The sequence below is a fragment of the Lissotriton helveticus genome, chromosome 11 (assembly GCF_964261635.1).
Source record: "Lissotriton helveticus chromosome 11, aLisHel1.1, whole genome shotgun sequence".
Classification (NCBI taxonomy): Eukaryota; Metazoa; Chordata; class Amphibia; order Caudata; family Salamandridae; genus Lissotriton; species Lissotriton helveticus.
In genome coordinates, this window is record NC_136072.1 from 884,250,607 (window position 1) to 884,272,683 (window position 22,077).

Consider the following 22,077-nt stretch of genomic DNA (forward strand, 5'->3'; position numbering starts at 1 on the left):
CTAACGACCAGCTCGCATGACATCCTTATTGACGTATCTATGTCCATCCTTACGTCAATCTCGGCACCTTACAGGTATAAATATTACCGATATTGCCTTAAGCAAACACACGCGGTGGTGAAGAGATCGGAGCAGCGAGACTTCCCGAAGCCCAGCAGAGAGCGAAGCCCACTAGCTGCCCCGCATTCCTGACGCGCTGAGAACGAGACGCTGCCTTTCTCCTGCCGAGAAATCCAGCTCCGGCGCTTCCGAGCAGCCCTTGCAGGCAGCCTGGAATATCGAGACCAAAGATGAGAGATACCATCCCTCAATCATCCTAGATTCAAGGTACGGAACTGAATAACCCCTTGCAGAGAATTCTTGAATCAGTCACTTGGCAAAACAAACTTAACTTAGACTGCTACTTTCTATCCCCGCCCACGTATTAGGCTTAGGTCAGGTACACTGGGGTAGACGTGGTTAGAAGCACCAGTTGAGTACGATTAGTCAAATGTTTATATGTATGTATCTATTTTATCCATTTTAAACCACCATATGGCTTAGAAACCATATAAATGTTTTTACAGTATTATTTTATACTTCTGCTTTTATTGTATGCACTTTACTTAACCATACGTATTGCAATAATATCGATTCATTTCTCTTGTACGAGAAAAGAGACTGATCAATAAATAACATCTTTTATTGAACACGCCCGTCTCTTCTTTTTCTCTACAATCTGGTGAAACTAAGAATGCACGTACTGACTGAGTAAAATAAATTGTCTTTTGTTTTCACACGACTCTAGAGATACACTCTTGATTAGGGGAGAGCAAAGTTGTCATGTTCTATGGTTGTCAGAAACTAAATCCCTTCTTGTCTATCCAGGGAGGTTCAACTCCTCCTTGTCTATTCGAGAAAGTTTCTAGTGAACTCTGAGCTAGCTGGCAAACCCAAAACTTTAAGTCTAATATCGACAGTAGAAGACCTAGTTAACGTCTGGTCTAGGTCTATACTATTGGAGGTATTATTCCAATGCGCAGAGCCTATTGGGATAATAGGAACTACACTACATGGCGCCCAACGTGTTTGGATAGGCGATAAAACTAACGCAAGACTTTAGAGTAACTCAGTCGTGCTTTTTCACTCAGACCCCTTTTTCCCATAATACTCCAAAGACGTCTGGAGTGGGTGAGAGGTAAAATCCGCCAAACCTCGCAGGAGGGAACTCCTATGTATGGTTCTTGGTTCAATCAACGTTGAAGGATACACTGTTCCAAAATATTGTGCATCTCATCTTTGTTTCCATAAGAAACCTGATCTGCAAACAAACAGAATAACCATCCTGACAGTAAAATGCCAGACAGTGATGATGAAAGAGAGAGAGCTAGAGTAGCAGCTGAAGTAATAGCAGCTGATAATACTATGCAAGAAGCAGACCCGGATATAATACTCATCCCGGTCAACATAAGAAGATCTATAACGTTAAAACTTATAGAAAATGGACTGACACCAAGAGGTGGTACAGTCATATTCGTAATTGAGGCACACGAATATCGGCAGACAGAGGTATTCTATTCATGGATAAACTTTCCAGCAGCAAATGCTGTAACAAAGGATTTCCACTGTTATAAAACAGAGGAACCTCCGGATACCTACACTCCTTTCGAGGAAGTGGAAGTACCACTCAAATTCCAAGAGCATCTGCTCTTGTTTAATGGCGCCCTAAAACATAATAATCACATCACCAGGCTCGGTCCACTAGGTAGACCAGGAGCAACGTGGCCGGTCCTAGCCGGATACACACCACATCCAGACATCGAAAGAATGTCTGCAGCAGATGTTTTAGTACAACTAAAACAATTAATTAAAATATATAGACAACTAGTCCAATATGTAATGCGGACTTCAACCATCCAACCTGTAGTTAAAATCCCACAGCTGACCCCTCATCAGGGGAACACAAATAAAATTACACCACAGAACATACAGTCCTGCCTAGGTAAAGTACCAGCTAAACGGGAACAAATACCATTCTGGTTAGCACAAAAAATCACCCAAATAGAGGCGGTGTTTCCAGACACCACCCCTGTGGATAAACACAGGATTCTGACTATCTGTCTTCCAATGGGAATCGCACCACACATGGAGGACTGTGACACTTGGGGTACAGTCTTTGCTTCCATTTACACAAAAACACATGGAGTTCCATCCATGTCAGTAATACCAGATGTGCTAAAACAAATTCAAGACGAATACGGTCCAGAACCCGCTTTAACTCTTGGTATGAAATTACTAAAAGACTTCAAGCAGGTCTCGGCAATATTACTAGCCAACATAAAAGGAGAAGCAGCGAATGTGGCGATCCGCCAGAGGTTAAAAGAGACAGATATAGCATACCAACCAGCTGAAATTGCCAGAATTATAGAAAAATCCTATGAAGAACTAGGTAGAGATAGTTTGGGTGGAATACTGGTAAAGCCCCAACTAATTGAAAGTCCTGAAAAAATATTTATTAAAAATAATCTAAACAGTCAAAAGAAGAACTGGGATGGAAACAAACAATCCAATCCAAAAGAAAAGAGATTCCAGTCCAGAGGAAGGTCTCCTCGGCGGAGGGAAAGATCTCCGGACCAAGGACCCAAGTCTCCCCAAAGGGAGCCCTCTGTGAAAAAATACAACCTTAGAAATAGGGATAACATAAAGAAACCGGATAGATATCAAGATTTTGATACACGTCCCTCCCAATCTCTTCAGACTTCCTCGCAGAAATCGGAAAGAAGAGTACGATCGGAACCCAGGGAAGGGCACGTCAAGTCCAAAGACAAGGAACCTGCTCATCCAAATAAAAAATTAAAGTTTCCAAAAAAGAAGGTAGCCAGTATTAAAGTATTCAACAATGCCGAGAATACTGAGGACACAGCTGAAAAACGGAGAGTGGGCTCAGACAATGCTAGACAGCGCAGCAGAAGTGAGCATAGCACGCAAAGTCCTTATGAATCATCTGGAGACAGTGGACACGAATGAATACATTCAGGTGGAAACTGCAGACACCAGAGTTAGCAAACCTCACAAAATATATGAAATAACTTTACGTATAGAAGGGGATAAGACTAGGAAAATAAGGGGCCTTTTTTGGGATAATCTCTCCAAGGGCTATGACATCCTTCTAGCTGAAAAAGATTGGCCACCAGAGTTCGTCAGGGAGTGCCCACATGGCGAAGAAATAATTATGCCTGCCTTCTCAAATCATATTCCAATTCATAAAAAATATACACTTGCAAGAAAGTGGGCAGTAGCTCAGGCTCCTGCCTTATATAAAAATCATGTAGGATGGGATGAGGACTCTCCTCCTCACAAAATCCAGTTAAAATCACAACCTACTGCACAAAGGCAGTATCCAATCAAGCAAGAAGCTAAAAAACAGGTAAAAGAAATTCTAGATCAACTAGAATACCAGGGGGTGATTGAAACTTGCACCTCACAAATGAACAACCCTTTGTTTCCTGTCTCCAAACCAGACAATTCATATCGCCTAGTTTTGGATTACAGACACCTTAACTCGTGTTGCAAAACTTTTGCAGTACAAAACTCGCATAGTGCTGCACTAATGAATAACATAGTGCGCAAAAAATATAAAACAACATTAGACATCTCTAATGGATTCTTTTGTCAAATTATAGCACCAGAGAGCAGATACTTATCAGCGTTCTCAATAAAAGACGCTCAAAAAGAATTCTGTCGGTTACCCCAGGGGTACAAGAACAGCCCAGGAGTATTCTCAGCGAGGGTAACAGAGTTACTACAAACATATGATGACGAAGCATTATCTTATGTCGATGACATATACCTAACAGATGATGACTTGGATACTCACTTGAAGAGAGTGAACACCATAATACTTGGGTTCGCAGCAGAGGGTTACAAATTCAACTTTAAAAAATCTAGAATTGCCCATCTAACAGTCCTGTTCTTAGGATATGAATTATCAAGTGAAGGTAAAAGCCTGGCTGACAATTTCCTAGAGAAATGTGCCGTACTCCAAGCACCTAGAACACTAAAAAACCTACAGTCAATTCTAGGCTTCCTAAATTTCGGAAGAACATACATTGCAAATTACGCAGAAAGGGTCAAACCCCTTTATGATCTAATAAAACCAGATTTTAAAAAATCAAATTGGACTAAAAAACACACAGAAATTCTGAGATCCTTACAAACAGATATGTTAATTAAAACAAAATTAGAAACACGTGATAACACACGCAACCTTGTGATTCGAGTCATCCCAGGAAGATGCGGATTCACATACCTGACCTCTAATGAGGGAGAAAAGGTACCAATTGCATTCAAATCACACTTGTACACAGAAGCTGAAAAGAAATTCAGCATTAAAGAAAACATAGTTCATGCAGTTCAAACCGCAATAGCTAGAGAAAAAGATAAAGCTGACGGTAGACACATCACAGTCAGAACAGCAGAATCAGCCTTTGCGGCATTAACAACACCGTGCAATTTACCAACAACAGCACTGAATCCGGAATGGATACAATGGGTGAATTCCATTACAATGGACAAAGTAAAATACTACTTTGATCCAGAACTAGAGGAACTAAAATATCTAGAATATGAAAGAATATTCCCTCTGCCAATCGACATTCTGCCTTTACGACAGTACGCTTGTGTAATCTATACAGACGGACATGCTCAACCATCCGTTTGGGGGGAACAAGCATACAACCCCACATGTGAGATTACAAAAGAAGTGTGGCGCGGAGGTATACTAAGACCTCTATTAACAAAAACACACTCAGTAGAAACTAATTCAGAACAACAGACTGAAATAATAGCATTGAAAATGGCGCTAGATAATGCAGATCGCGAATTCCCGACACTCATAGTGTCCGATTCGTATTACTGCGTCAAATCATATAACAGCGATTTGCAGAAATGGATTCAAAACGGTTACAAAGATGACACATGTGCAACAATAAAACAAAAACTGCTTTGGGAACAAATAGTTCTGTTAAAAAAAGAACTACCAAAGACTCACGTGATACACTCACTGAGTCATCAGCGTGATGGCGTTCACGTTGCAGGGAATTCATTGGCTGAGAAAGCCACAGCGGTAGCAACTGAATCGGCTTCCGTAGCTAGAAAAAAGCGTGCAGTAAAATACATTGACGGTGAAACAATGCTGGCGGTGAAAACGTCATCAAAAGGCGACTGCTCAGCGTTACCGATCAGTTACCCACTCAAATATACATACATAATCGATGCGAACTCCGTTCCTTTTGCTCGCATCCCTGGAGTGGGGGATAGAGTAATTCCAAACAAGGACAGGAGAACTTTGTTAATAGCAGACGCACATATGGGCGAGGGTCTCAGACACCTCAAACTAAAAGATTCTCTGGAAGAACTACAATCAGTGTACTGGTGGCCAGGCATGAGCCTGCATCATCACATCTTTGTAAAAAAATGCCCGGGCTGCAACAGAGATCGCAGCGGCGAGAGGAACGGGGTAATACCATGGCGTTTCACTCAATAAGGGCTAAACAATAATCAGTGAAACAAGTGCAAATAATGCGTCCCATTAACAAATAAAGACTAGTTTCCACATATAAATGTAGACCCCAGCACTCGGCTGACGTCGGGACTGTTATAAAAGATTTGCGAGTCTTTATCGGCACATACGCAATTGGCATGCTGCATTCGGACCAGGGTCCTGCTTTTAGCTCTAGAGCTTATAAGGAGGCCATGGTCAGCATGGGCGTTACATTGCGGTATTCTTGTCCATTTCATCCCGAGGGAAACGGAATTGTTGAAAGAAAAAACCGTGACATAAAGCAATCTATAACAGCAAAGGTATTAGGTTCGGGAGCTGGGTGGGTCAAACATCTAATAAGTGTCCAACGTAGTCTAAACAACTTGCCAAGAAATTCTCTGAGGGGATTCAGTCCGTACGAATTACTGTTTGGAACTAGGATGCTAGTCTTAGATCTTGACAGTCAGACTTCAGTGGTAAAAGAAAAAAGCTTTGATATCAAAGATCGTTTGGCTATTTTACAGGACTTAAACGAAACAAGAAAAGACCTGAGCAACATAAAGTTGAAACAGCAGCCAACAACCACTGAAGAACCACCACCTGTCCCAGCAAGACCTGTCTGGATTCCAAAAGTCGGGGATCTAGTCAGAGAAAAGATCGCGGTAAAGAAGGAATTTGGGCCTTCTTACAGAAAAGCAGTTCCTGTCTTGTCCATCAACGGGACAAGATCAGTTGTACTACCGCCGCTTGCTGGTAAAAAGGAGAACCGAGTTGTATCCATCGACCTGGTAAAACCACAATCATGTGGCCGATAACAAACAGTAGGCCAAGTGGACTCCCGATAAGTAGTAGAACACCAAGGTTTGCTACAAGTACAGAGGTGCTAACTAAAGGGCTAATCACATTCGAAACGCCTACAGAACAACAACAAGGACTATGCAACAATGCAATGGAACTCACACCTCTGAAAACCCAAATAAAAACATTTAGTAGAGACACACCAACCTACAATGAAGTAACAAATGAATATGCTGAAGCTGCAAGAAACAGTAATCCTGAAGCAATTGGAACAATAGACAGAACGGCATCCGGCTACTTCATCAACTTTGAAGATTCTTCTGAAGATCTAAGTGAATCAAAGACACAGCCATCAACAAAAACTTTTAAAGATAAAGCTAAGGAACTTTTGAAACAGCTGAAAGAAACCTATCTGATTTCTCCGTGGATTGAATTTTGGGTGTCATTTGGTGTATTTATCCTGATACTTTGGCTCATCATGATACTATGTTTGGGACGCTTCATTGAGGGAAAATATGCTAAAATGGACACAGCAAGCCAGAAAATCAACTTGATCCTCAAGCCACACACGTCTTCACACGTCAAGAAAAGAGAACTTTCTTCAGTCAATTTCACAGCCAATCCTATACCGGGTGGGGTAGCATGGGACAATACTGACTATGAAATTTATGGTCCGGTAGAGATCCTCAAATATCCACACCAAATCAAGATCTCATTGAGTGACTTTGTAAAACCAAACTCATTTGCTGATGATTGGGACTTTGAAAGTATTAATAACATGATGTCTGATCTAGTGATGTCTGCTAAATTTACCAAACATGATTATTTGCAGGGTTCGTCTAATTATGATAGTATGTACTGCTACAACCACTATGGTAACCATTTTTTACATAAATCAGCACAACCTAGAAATGTTTTAAATTATAATCAATGGGAACATTGTGCAACCCCTCCAAAAGGAAGCTCGAGAACCTTTTATGACAAATATTCATACTTTTCAGGGTTCAACACAAGTAATGCTGAAACATTTTATTTCAAATTGTCAAATAAGACAGGAACAAAAACCATGCTTACAAACACAAAATTGATATATTCGGACTCATTTTTTGAACAAATGAATACATTTGGTTTTGATTATTGGGACAAAAATGTTGAAGTAAAAAGTGTTTGGGGTACAAAAGAATGGCAAGTACAAGGTATAGAATCATTGTTTAGAGCCTGCATGATCCCAGAACAAATTATATTCTTGAATGAAACTATTCAACAAACTACCTGTCTTGGATTAGCCAAAATCAAAGACTTAAATAAACCGTCTATTCCAAAACCAACAATGAACAGCAATAACTCTGCAGATGAAGAAATAGACGTAAACTATGTATTAAACCAAAACAGAACAAATCCTGATTGGAAACAATGGTTAATCTGGCCCACAGATACTAATAACTGTCAAGACAGATTCCTGAACAAAACACAGGGGTTCACATTGACCAGGCCAGACCCTAGATATTCCCAAAGACAACACCCTGGGATAATCACCACCTACAGTGTGGGCAAACTATGCCTTCATTGGCTAAAAACTTCCACACTGACAGAAATTAAGCAACACCTAACTTTACTTACTGATGGTGCTGACTTGCGTGATTTCATTATGGGACCACGCAAACAGCGTCAAAAACGCTTCATAGCAGCCTCTATATATGCAGCTTACAACGAGGCCTGGTAGATAACTCAAATTGAGACAGCAGAAAGTATACGGGAAATTGACCGTATTAATTTGGAAAAATCGCTTTCTGTAGTGGACAATGGGTTAATGACTCTGTCCTCCAGAATCTATTCATTGGACAGCATTGTGTCATCAGCAATCGACATAATATCGCAAGACTTACTGTTGTTACAACACGGTCAGTCTCAATTGCGTTCTATTGTACAGCTTGGCTGGACGTTACAAAATCTGCGTTCAGGCTATGTGCCTTGGCGTTTAATCAACACAACGTCACTATTCACTATCTTTAACCTTACTGATAAACAGATCAGTATGGCACAAAAGGGTGCTGATTATACAATCCTGAGCATTGAGAAACTCGAGAGATTACCATTGACAATGTCAGAACGACCTGTCATTGAATGGATAATACATGGGATAATTAATATTCCGATATCTACTTTCAGGTTTCAATACTGCCAAAAATATATACAGGCTGGCATGTACGAAAAATTGGGAAAAGGGTACATTAAGACAACATGGAACTTGCCCTATTCACATGCATGTGTCAGTAATAAAGGACAGAAAGTGTTTCTTAGTGGCAATAATTGTGCGATGTCACTAAGCGGTACACTTCTGTGTAATGGAATTAGTTTGCATGGAGCCTGTGAAGGGAACTCAAATAACCTTTCATGTCACCAGCTAGGCACACCTGCAACAGAGATAGAACCATTCTTTAAAAGACTCTATAACGGGAGTTACATTCTAATTGTGGATCGCAGATGTTGTAGTCCACTGCCCGGGGTTCCTTATCTCGTTAGTACGACTGCGAAGGTCATGTGCTGTGGACGCTTATTGTTCCCCAGCTCCTTTCCAGACAGGGAGGCAAGGGCATGGCCTCACTTGAAAATTACTTCTATTCGAGTTGATACTTTAAGCAGAATGAAAACAGTGCTTCTTCAGACGCCGACCAGGCTCACGTCATCAAAAGAAACGTATGATCTCTTAGTCGCAAGGACGACTGCAGAGATTCACTCATTGTTATCAACTAATTCCCCCATGCATTTCGCAGAAATCCTGAATGAAATCTTAAATATTTCTGATACCAGTGGAGTCTCAAATGTATTTAAGACAGTATTTTCGATGGCATTAACACCATTCAAAGCCATACTGGGTATTTTTCCAGACTTCGTCCATTCGATTTTTGGAGGAGTTCCCCTCATTTTGGGACTAATTGCAGGAATCCTATTCTTAGTCCTTATATTTCGTTATGGCAAACCATGTCACAGACAAAACACCTGCGACAAGGGAAGAAACAATCCGAGCCATTGGATACCGGGACCGGATATCAAAAATCCTGGGACTAACCCGGCTTAGAGACCTGAACATGACTTGGTTTCTTTCATTTCGACCGATATGGCAAAGATGTGTTTTACCTGTATTAAGGTGCATGCTGTGCGGAGAAGAATGCATGTTGGACACCTGTCTGACGCTACAATCGGATGCGCCAATGGATGCAGAAACATTGTTGGGTCCGGTAAAGGCTCATGCATTGTGCTGCCCTCAACGGCTGCCAATCCTGATGACGGCATTCGTGGAAACTTCACCACTACGATTAAGGGGTAGTGAAGATCAAGATGAAAGCAGCATCGATCAGGTACAACCTTCTGTCAGCAATACTAATCAAAACGTCAATGGAGACAATCATGCACATGAATGCATGGTTACATCCTTTTCCGAGTTAGTGGAACTCTCACAGGAAGCTGTTGACAGCTTTTTCAGCAGTCTCAACGATATGATGTTCTCACCAGAGCAGAAATAATGACTCTTGAACAAGCTAGCACACGGCGTTCCCGACACCTTGAATTTGGCCTTCAACTTTAATAATAAAGTAGCAAGATCGACTTTTCCTCCAGTCCACGGACAGCAATTTTTTTAGCAGCCCCAAAATATTTTTGTTAAATTTTACGGGACACTTTTCTTCTGCTTAAAGTAAGAACTATTCTTAGAGAACTAATTTCTATTTTTAGAAACTTCATAGACATTAGCTGCCCGCTGGTATGTTTATAAATATTTTTGAACTGTGATGAAGTGGTCTCAAACTTTTCTTCTGTATTAAGAGCCATTTCATGTGTAATTCTAATATTCAATTACTAATAATGTATACATATGCGTGATTATTTTAGCATTATTCTACTGCTTGACTGCATATAGTACATATGACTATTTTTTTCCCCGTATGTTACATAATTTCAAAATGCATTATGTGTATTTTGGGGTGGTAAGGTATACACGATACTCTACAGTATGTTTTACTATGCCTAGATTCGTAAATATGGCCATAGTTAGCGTGGAGTGGGTGTGATGTATTCCTATAGGTTCTGTATCGATCCCCCTATTCCTGACCCTATTCTGGTTAACGAGTTAACTAGCAGCCATCCCATGATGCAGAAACCGTTATCTGATTGTGCCAGACCACGGCACAGGAGCGCGTTATCTGATTAGGTCATAACGCTTGCCATCTAATTAGGCAAGCAATATTCCTCCAGCCCCTGATAAGGCATACGGAGTTCTCAAAACAAATCAAACCTATCACAACCTGGGAAAAACCCTGCGGCCATTGTTTTGATTTCACCGAGAACTTCAGTAAAAGAATGCGGTAACGACCAGCTCGTATGACATCCTTATTGACGTATCTATGTCCATCCTTACGTCAATCTCGGCACCTTACAGGTATAAATATTACTGATATTGCCTTAAGCAAACACACGCGGTGGTGACGAGATCGGAGCAGCGAGACTTCCCGAAGCCCAGCAGAGAGCGAAGCCCACTAGCTGCCCCGCCTTCTTGACGCGCTGAGAACGAGACGCTGCCTTTCTCCTGCCGAGAAATCCAGCTCCGGCGCTTCCGAGCAGCCCTTGCAGGCAGCCTGGAATATCGAGACCAAAGATGAGAGATACCATCCCTCAATCATCCTAGATTCAAGGTACGGAACTGAATAACCCCTTGCAGAGAATTCTTGAATCAGTCACTTGGCAAAACAAACTTAACTTAGACTGCTACTTTCTATCCCCGCCCACGTATTAGGCTTAGGTCAGGTACACTGGGGTAGGCGTGGTTAGAAGCACCAGTTGAGTACGATTAGTCAAATGTTTATATGTATGTATCTATTTTATCCATTTTAAACCACCATATGGCTTAGAAACCATATAAATGTTTTTACAGTATTATTTTATACTTCTGCTTTTATTGTATGCACTTTACTTAACCATAAGTATTGCAATAATATCGATTCATTTCTCTTGTACGAGAAAAGAGACTGATCAATAAATAACATCTTTTATTGAACACGCCCGTCTCTTCTTTTTCTCTACAATCTGGTGAAACTAAGAATGCACGTACTGACTGAGTAAAATAAGTTGTCTTTTGTTTTCACACGACTCTAGAGATACACTCTTGATTAGGGGAGAGCAAAGTTGTCATGTTCTATGGTTGTCAGAAACTAAATCCCTTCTTGTCTATCCAGGGAGGTTCAACTCCTCCTTGTCTATTCGAGAAAGTTTCTAGTGAACTCTGAGCTAGCTGGCAAACCCAAAACTTTAAGTCTAATATCGACAGTAGAAGACCTAGTTAACGTCTGGTCTAGGTCTATACTATTGGAGGTATTATTCCAATGCGCAGAGCCTATTGGGATAATGGGAACCACACTACAGTTTGCTACCCAATATGATTGAGACAACATCAAATATCACTGGCATAGACAATGTCACAATTGTAAATTTGTCTGATCTCGTTCTTTCAGACCAGGATAGAAATGTACTGAGTAAGGGACTCAGTTTTTGTCCAACTACTCTACCTGACTTTTCTAGCATCCATGTTGATGTGTTCAAATTTGTACGTCAATTAAAATTGAAAAAATTCTTTGAGAACAAGACAATAACTGTGTATTCTATTAAGTCTGTATCTATGCCTTGTAACAAGACAATAAAAGAAATACAGGACATACATCTATTGTTGTCTTTAGATCAATCAATCAATCAATCAATCATAGCATTTGTATAGCGCACTACTCACCCGGAGGGGTCTCAAGGTGCTTGGGGGAAGGGTTCCGCTACTGCTCGAACAGCCAGGTCTTGAGTTGTCTCCTGAAGGCAAGGTGGTCCTGGGTCAGCCGAAGGTGGATGGGGAGGGAGTTCCATGTCTTGGCCGCCAGGTAGGAGAAGGATCTGCCGCCGGCGGTGGCTCTTCGAATGTGTGGTACGGCGGCGAGGGCGAGGCTAGTAGACCGTAGCTGGCGGGTGGGCGTGTAGAAGGTCAGGCTGTCGTTGAGGTACTTGGGGCCCAGGTCATGGAGAGACTTGTGTGCGTGGGTGAGGAGCCGGAACGTGATCCTCTTGTTGACGGGGAGCCAGTACAGGTCTCTCAGGTGTCCGGAGATGTGGCTGCGTCGGGGGATGTCCAGGAGGAGTCGGGCGGAGGCGTTCTGGATACGTTGGAGTCTTTTCTGTAGCTTGGCTGTGGTTCCGGCGTAGAGGGTGTTTCCATAGTCCAGTCGGCTGGTGACGAGTGCCTGGATGACCATCGTCCTGGTTTCGGTCGGGATCCATCAGAAGATCTTGCGAAGCATGCGTAGGGTGTGGAAGCATGAAGAGGAGACGGCGTTGACTTGTCTGGTCATCGAGAGTGAGGAGTCCAGGATGAAGCCCAGGTTGCGTGCGTGCTCTGTTGGCTTGGGAGCGGTGCCCAGGGCGGGGGGCCACCAGGAGTCATCCCAGGCGGAGGGCGATGGTCCCAGGATGAGGACTTCCGTCTTGTCTGAGTTCAGTTTCAGGCGGCTGTTCTTCATCCACTCTGCGACGTCTTTCATCCCTTCGTGTAGGCTGGTTCTGGCGGTGTCGGGGTCTCTGGTGAGGGAGAGGATCAGCTGGGTGTCGTCGGCGTAGGAGATGATGTTGAGGTTGTGTTGGCGTGCGATGGCAGCAAGGGGTCTCATGTAGACGTTGAAGAGGGTGGGGCTGAGTGATGATCCTTGTGGTACGCCGCAGGTGACTTCGGTGGCCTCAGATCGAAACGGGGGGAGGTGGACTCTCTGTGTTCTTCCGGCGAGGAACGAGATGGTCCACTCCAGTGCCTTCTCTTGGATGCCGATGTTGCTGAGACGTTGAACTAGGGTGCGATGGCAGACAGTGTCGAACGCTGCAGAGAGGTCCAGGAGGATGAGTGCCGCTGTTTCCCCGTTGTCGAGCAGGGCTCGGATGTCGTCAGTAGCTGCGATGAGGGCGGTCTCGGTGCTGTGGTTGGCTCTGAAACCGGACTGCGAGGGGTCGAGGGATCCGTTCGTCTCGAGGAAGGCGGCAAGCTGTCTGGTGACGATGTTCTCGATGACTTTAGCAGGAAAAGGGAGGAGCGAGATGGGGCAGAAGTTTTTGAGGTCGGTGGGGTCCGCTGTCGGTTTCTTCAGTAGGGCGCTGAGCTCGGCATGCTTCCAGCTCTCCGGGAAGGTGGCGGTGTTGAAGAAGGTGTTGATGATGTTCCGGAGTTGGGGTGCGATGGTGGAGTCGGCCTTGTTGAAAATGTGGTGGGGGCAGGGGTCGGTTGGAGATCCGGAGTGGATGGTGTTCATCGTGCGGGCTGTGTCTTCGGTGGTCACCGTGGTCCAGCTGCAGAGGGTGGCGGTGGGGGGCGTAGGTTCGACGGTTGGGTGCGTGGATGGTTCGCCGAAGCTGTTGTGGATGTCGGCAATCTTGCTGTGGAAGAACGAGGCGAGGGAGTCGCAGAGATCTTGAGACGGAGTGATGTCGTTGTTGCCAGTGCTGGGGTTGGAGAACTCCTTGATTGTGAGAACATACCTCGATCTATGACTGACGTACTTTCGGACTTAGATATTATGCCAGACCACACTTTAGATAGTGGTCTCAATCTGATAATTTAGTGGACACCTTTTACAGAGCAGTAACTGCTGACCTTTACAAATCGGAGGATAAATTTAATCATAACAGGGGTCATATTCACTATAACTTAACTATGGGAGAAAACAAGGCGCTTAAAATTTCTGAGATCACACACAGATGTTGTATTCAAGGAAGCAGACAAGGGGGGAAACATAGTGCTTATGCGAACAATGGACTATGTTGACGAGATAGAGAGACAGCTGACTGGAAATCTATCATACACATAACTAATCGGTAACCCCTTAAAAGACATCACAGTTTTGATACACACAACTCAAAGGGTGGAAAGAACAAGGTCAGATTACAGAAACAGAATTCAAATACCTATATAACCCAACACCGAGGTCACCCTGGCTTCTTTAGTTATTTTCTTTTGGCACATTTCTTATAGGAACAAGGAGGTATAGAGAAGTCGCACAGCTGTTTTTTATAGAACAAAGATTACTATCTTGTAAATCCACAATTTTTTCAAGTTCGTGAGGTTTGCTGTCAGGGAGGCGTCTCTTGTCAAAGACGTCCAATGAATCATAAAATCGTGCTGCCAATAGAAATTAGAAGCATCCCCTGGCGCTCCACTCTCAAAATAAATTCAAATTGACTCAAAGAAAAGTTCATTCAGCGTTGAAGTCATTTCAAAGTTTATATGCAAAAGTTCAATTTAGGAAATGTTTCTCATTCAATTGTATAGTTCATTGGATTAACATTCCATGATCAAAAAACAACACTTTTTTAAGTCCGATGCATTTTGGGCTATTAGCCCTTCTTCTGGGACAACAACTAGAAGCAAGAAAAGAAATTCTATTCAAATCACTGTAGACGTAATATCATACTCAAAACAAAATCATTACATTTTATGTATATCGCTAAAAGATCGTGCCTGTAACCGTAGTGCTCTCCCCTTGTGTGCATACATGCAAAAATTGTCAACAGAATCTTTAAACACTCACGTGTTGTTCGTTTTCTAACTCATTCGAGGTCAATGAATGGTGCTGAGGTTTAAACAAGAGAATGCGTAAATATCATGTATAGACCAAGCGTCTATACCAAAGTTTTAGAATCGCTATTTCAGTTTGACTTACTTGTGGTACGCATTAGCGTCTCCTGTGTGTCCATTCGAAACACACAGGAGACGCTAATGCGTACCACAAGTAAGTCAAACTGAAACAGCGATTCTAAAACTTTGGTATAGACGCTTGGTCTATACATGATATTTAAACATTTCTTATAGGAACATCTCTTCTTTTCACCACACTGAGTTGCTAAAATGGATTTGTGTCGGCTGTTGTTTACCGTGGACCAGGACGAAGAGAACACAACCATTGTTCTTAGTTGCTTTTTGATTGTGATCTAACATTAGGGAATACATGTCCTTTCCTGGCCCATATTTTAAGATATTTTACTGAAATTGTTCCATTTGTTTTCTAAATAAGTGTCTCATGAAAATTTGATGTTTCAAACATAATCTTTGTATTAAAATTCATTTTGATTCAGAGAACGCAAACTTGTCTGTTGCCAGTGGTATTTGTGTCACCAAGGGAAATACATTTTCTGCTCTATTCAAATATAGAACTAGATAAGTGACTCTTGAGTGCCGGGATATACATATAGAAACTTTGTGTTTGACAGTTAATGCATTGGCAGGAACTGTGAAATTAAGCATCTAGGTAGTAGGGTGCTCTTCTATCCCGAGTGGCACCAAACTCAAATGGGTATTTTCGAAATCTAGTGACTGCAAAATATATCACTCTGTGACCCAATCTGACTTCACATGTGCTAATGGGGCACCTCCTTAACATTACTATCATTTAGTCTGAACACAAAAAGGTCTGTAGCCCATGTCTCCTGGAGACATATAATATCTCTTCCCTGCCATACCAACGCCCACGCTGGTAAAGACTGCTAGCTGGCAATTCCTGCTCAGTTCCATGTGGATAAATGCAACCTTCTCTTTTGATGGCCCATCCCACCCACGGGGGGGATGCACTTACCTCCCGAGGGATTTGTTTTTACTCTGTTCACTTCTGTTTTAGTGTTATTCCCACTTTGCTAGCATCAGTTTCGCCTCCCTACCCAATAGATCAGCCAAGGTACCATAGCGATTCGACAGCTCATATGTTGCCCCACCTCTATGGTGTCTCGTGGGGTCATATGTTGCAGGTATTGGTTGGCATAATGGTTGGTTGTGCGTCTCAAGTTATATCATTGCTGTAGGAGGATCTATAGAATTTTCCTAATGGGAAAACGGTAATCTGTGTGTTACACAAGGAGGCATTTGTACAGGACCCCAGCAAATCTTTTACCACAAACTGGTTATTAAAATTAACAACCACACAGCCACCATTTGTTGATTTAGCCAAAGGCACAACCCATCCTTCCCTTCGTGCCATAATGATGTGTGCATCTAACCTAATGTCCCATAGGCCAAAACCTTTAGCATATTTGCTAAACCAGTGGAGAACTTTAGTCATTAATTGGTCTGTGGACTCTCTCTGACCTCCGGTCAGTAAGGGTATATTTGCTAGGACCCGAACGTATGGAAGAGCTGCAGAGGGGAGATCTAAAGTATGTGACTGATATACACCAGCTGTCAAGGGGTCTAGACTATGTAAGGTTTCAATCCCCTGCCTCTCGCTTGGTCTTATTGTTCGTAAGTTACCCTGTATTCCTTGTGTTCTCTTCACTACCTGTGGACCCTGTGCTTCAGTGGCGGTAGTGTTAGTGCTAGTACTTATGTTACCAGAGTTAGTACTATTTATGCACGCCTGCGCAGTAACAAATGATGTTAAAGGGGTAGGATAAGAAGTTTTTGATGGTATGGAGGGCCTATGAGACCTGAGCATTTTCTTCTATTTAGATACTCATTTTACCTCCTATCCCCAGTTACCTGCAGTTTATAAGTCAAAATCCTAACATAGAGCAATGAGCTATTAACTGTCATCTAAGAACTGCATGCAAACTGCAAGGTATAAATTACAGCCTTATGGTTTTTATCCCCAGCCTTTGATTATCCTAATGTTGCAAAAAGGGTTCATTTGGACAGAAATCAATTTTGGTTATTAACGAGAACCCCCCAACCATGGTATTACGTTCTAAATTTAGAGTTTATGTTTTTCCAGATCAATCACTATTAAACTATACTGTCTACTAGTATGATTGTCATGTGACTCCTAGTTCTTTGTCTTATGTAACATTACCTATTGTGATTTACACAAGTATGATTGATTGTCTCTGTGTAATGTGTGATATAAAGTTATCTGACACGCTACACTGGTATCAGTGGCACTGTAAAGCAAATAAAATGCATCTGAGCAAGAATGTGGTTATGGAGCCTTGAGGAGCACTGTTAAAGGGTGGTAGTGAGGGAATCATTTGCAGAGTGAGTCATTGGGGGCACCAACATTGTCGCACAGGGCTCCACCAGCGCTAAAGGCGGCCACTTCTACTTCCTACAGTTCTAACACCAAATCAAAAACGTTGATTCTAAAACCCCTTGAATCTGAAGCATACCTTCAAGTCATTGTATCATTTAGAAGTGGTCTCAGTTGTTCTAAGTCTTTTTTGATTTATGTACAATCTTTATTTGTTTGCAATGGTGTCTTGTAATTTTGTACTATATGTGTTGCGTTTTTGCACTTAACATAATTTTGGTGTGTAAAGAGCCCACACACAAAAAAGATTATCCCACGAAAGCATATGCGTGTGGGATACTGGTGGGAGGATTTATGTTAAAACAAATTACTAAGTATTAATGTCATCCTAAGGTAGCACAATAATGGCACAGAAAGATAAGGGAGCCTTTTGAAATTTGCAAATATATCCAGGATGTGAAAGGTTTTCTCTAGTTTAATTCTATATTTTGAATTATGCCGCCCTTCAATAGCTGAAAAGGAATCTCCCCCCTTTATGAGGCAGAACTGGAAATTGTTTCCAGATGAGTGCATGATACAATCAGCTAACGAGGAGTAAATAATATACATCTTTGTGGGAACTGCACCTAGCTTTTCCATCCAATGTGACAAATGTAATCCCTAATACATTTTTATATTTATCTTTTTTTCCATGTTACTGATATCCACATTAGGTCTCTTAAGTGATGCCAAATAACATCAATAGTCCTGTATTGTCACTTTCTGTGATGTCACTTCTTGTGATGTTAACAAGGGCGGCTCCTCCACCAGGGTGGAGGAGCGTCACCCCACTGCTTTCTCGCAGTGCGAGAAGCAGAAACACAAAATGCTAAAACGACCATTTTATGTTTTTACTTCTCGCAATGTGAGAAAGCTGAAGTGTTTGTTTGGGGGCAGGTGGGTCTGCTTCAGGGCAGGGGAGGAGTGCCTTGCTCACTGCTAAGGGCGCTGACTGTTTGGTTGCCCTCTGGGACCGACCAAACCAGTCATGCACACTCTGACCTATCTCCATGTATGTTGCAATGGAGCCTATATGGATAAAATGGCCTCCCCATAGGCGCCTGGCTGGTCAGTGTCCTGGCCAATCACAATGCTGGCATTGGCTTAGGGGAGTGGAGGGAGGCTGCCTGCTTCCTGTTCCTGCGAAAGGCTGGAGAGCAGGTCAGAAGCAGAGACAACGCGAGACCTGGGAAGGTAAGTTTATTTTATTTTTAAATTAACCTCCCCCGCACGAAAATCCCCACGAGTACCCTCACCCGCGAGTCATGCGGGCCGCGACTGGATGTTACATGCAAATTAGAGGGGCCTCTCATCTGCCCTTTCACCCAGGGCCCCAGAAGTTCTAGCAACAGCCCTGACGGGTATAGCTGATCTTTCTGTTACTTTGTTTCAGGATTAGGTCCAATGGCAGGCAGCTCAGCTTAAAGAGCAGCCTAGCCCTGTCTCTTCGGGCTCTGATGGGTGCGTCCATGCTGCAGGAGCCCCGACCATCTTAAGAGTGCCTCCAGGCATGGGCCACAGGTGTTAGCAGCACCAGCCGCTATGCAGGATGGGGGTCAGTTATAACACACTAAGATGGTTGGTGGTTTTAGGAATCCCACATGGTGATGGCTGTGCCCTGAAATCAGGCAACATTCATGGGCCATGCGTGAGTCAGCTCCAGACGCACAGAGGCTCTCTATGCCTCTTCTGGTGTCCTCTTGTTATCGGGTGGCCACTTTGCCAACCCCAGAGACCCGTGTGTTTCATGTGGGTGGACTCTGTCTCCGGTAATGCCCAAGCGCTCAGTCTCTGCCTCGCTGGCCGACTAGCTTTTACTTGCCCCCACTTCTTGGTTAGCTTCTTGGCTTCTTGATTTAATCCCAGCCAGCCGTGTCTCTCACTCTCCCATTCTCAAGAGTCTCTAGGTGGTTGTTCAGCAAGGCGGCTCTTTAACTGATTGCTGATGTGCTCTGGTGTGCTGGTGTGCTCTTGTGTGCAGAGCTCATGGAGCTCAAGAGCTCTGCAGGGATTTTCCCCTGCACTGGTGGGCCTCTGCACTCAGTGCTGGGCACCTGGTGCCTTACAAGCTTTGTGGTCCCCTAGGGCCTTGCCTCCTATGCGGTCCACTTCGGCACCAGCTCTAAATCCTGCGGTGTTTTTGATCTTGCTGCTACAGGTGGTTTTGCACCTGCTGCTAGTTACAATGTTAGCTACAATGTTCCAGGTGCTCCTGGTGGCGGTGGCGGTGGGGGCCTCCAGCCGTAGGCTCCTCTGCTTGTTTCTTCTGCTGCCGCGCTGTGATCACATGGCTGCCTGGCCTCGCTCTTTTGCCATGCCCCTCGTGTTCATGCTGGGAGGAACTGAGTAAGCGCCGACACCGGTGCCAGAACTGGAACACCTGGAGCACCCACGGAGCACCCACGCACTCGCATGCATACTTCCTGGTGAGTGCAGCACGTCACCCAATGCTGCTGCACCACTGACCTTGTGACCCCAGGAACCAGTCTCTGGTCACAGCCCCTTGTGGCCCCTCATGGCCCGAAGAACAACCGCAGCTCCCTCCACACTCCTCCTCCACGCTATTGCAGCTCTGCCGATAGAAGCAATCAACCTAAGGTCCAAAGATGACGTCAATAAAATGGAGACAGGAATGATCAACCTCTTCCAGAGAGATAGATGGTAATTTAGATATGAAATGTACCTGTGTTGTCTGTAATTTACAGCATGCAAACCCCACATCAGGTGCGGAAACAAGATACGGAAGCTGTGTGCTTACCACTAACATCCTGTTTCCAGTGGTCTAAAGTCACAGGAAATCCCTCTGGACACTATAATGGCTTTTTTTGTGTGACAGGGGAGCAGGCTTGGGAGAAGTATCCGAAACTGTGGCTAATGATAGCTGGAATGGTGGTCAAAAGAAATATTGCCAAGGCCTCTGGGGCGAGTCTCCCCTGAGAATAGACCAATGGAAGATGGATCTAGATTGGTGCAGTGCAGCCGAAAAAGTGGAATATGGAAGCAGAGGTTGCCCTCGAAAATGGGGGAAATATGGACCAAATGGGTGGAATACAGTGGAATTTATGAACAGTGGGAGGAGAGGGAGAGGGTTGATAGTGGCTGCACCACTAGGTGAAATAAACCTGATATATACTGTAATGAGGCCAGTTTGGGATACGCTTCAAAATGATTGTCGCATTAGTAATTTACAAGCTCATATTGTCAATATTGTCAAAGTTCTCTTTGCATCATCAATGTGCATGCATTTGTGACACTGTGCACTGCAATTGACAAAAGTTTAATAAAAAAGATTTTCACAAAAAAAAGACTGAACGGTAATGTTGGGGCAGCAGTCGGAGTGCTTCAAACTAGTATAAGCTTTTGGATGACATTGCCACCTCTATTCTGCCAGCCACAGATAATGGCAAAGATGTTGGCCCTCCAGTGATTGCGTTATTTCTTCTCCACATTGCTGCTGCAGTTGCCTCGCTGGCTGTTCTGGGGTCCGGAAACTCTTCTTTTGGAGCTAATTTGGAGGGGCAGGTAGACATAGGGTGGCACTAAATACATTACTGCGCCCTGTGGTGGAGAGTGGGCTTGCTGCACCTGACCTTGAGTCTTGCTACTTAGTGGCCTAGCTGCAGTGGTTAAACCAGCAAAGTTATGGTAGGGTGAATCCAGGTGAGGATTTAATTGGCTCGCTGCATGTCTTGAAGGAGTTATCCCAGGTCCTTCTAATTCTCTGGCAGCAGCTACCTGTGGCCTCTCAGGAGCTCTAAGCAATACAGCAGTGCTGTTGACGCTGCCTTCAGTGTAATTTTGTCCTTCTTTGCCTGGTCTCCCACTGAAGTAGATGATGACAGTGACTGATGGGTGCGTTGGGTGGAGAAGAGAGGTGGGCTACCTATGGGGTTAATCGTGTAGGTGATTTATACCAGGATGGAGTGTTACTCTTGTTTGAAGAATTTGCAGACGAGTATGGTGTCACCGGTGGCCAAATCTTCTTGCACAGGGAAGTGGTCACCATGTTTGGAAGTCATTGGGGATATGGAGGGACTGAGCCAGAAACAGATCAAGCAAGTCAGCTGTTCTGTACTGCAACGGGGCATGTAAAAGCAGTTGTGTGCCTATATCATGCTACACAGTGTAGTGTTCTTACTCCCCTCGCTGAACTGAAAGTGAAATGGGAGATGTACATTGACCTCCAGATTGCATATATGGTGTGGGAAAGGATTTTTGCACATACACCTACTGTCTCGCGAAATACCAGATTCAAAATAAATACATTTCACATTCTGCACAGATCGTACCTTACACCTGGCAGGATCAACTGATTCTATGTGACTGCTGCTCTAAAATGTCTGAGATGCTGGGAGTTGGTGGGAGGACTGCTCCACATGATATGGTCCTGCCATCCATAGCAGGGTTCTAGGAAACAGTAATAGGCTGTGTAAATCAAATAACTTTACGGGTGATTCATTGTACATCCTTGGCCTGCTGCCTTTAGGGAATATTTTCACCACAAAAAAGAGGAAAATCACAACTAGATTTACTGATATAGCATTGATTCTGGAAAAGCATGAAGTGAGAATGCAGCGAAGTCAGCCCGGGACCCTCTAATCACTAGGTGGTGAAAGTAACTGGTTAAATGGACGGCTCAAAAGAGTGCTGTGTTGTTTCGGGAGTTAAAGGGAGGGCCGACAATGATCCTAAAGGCTC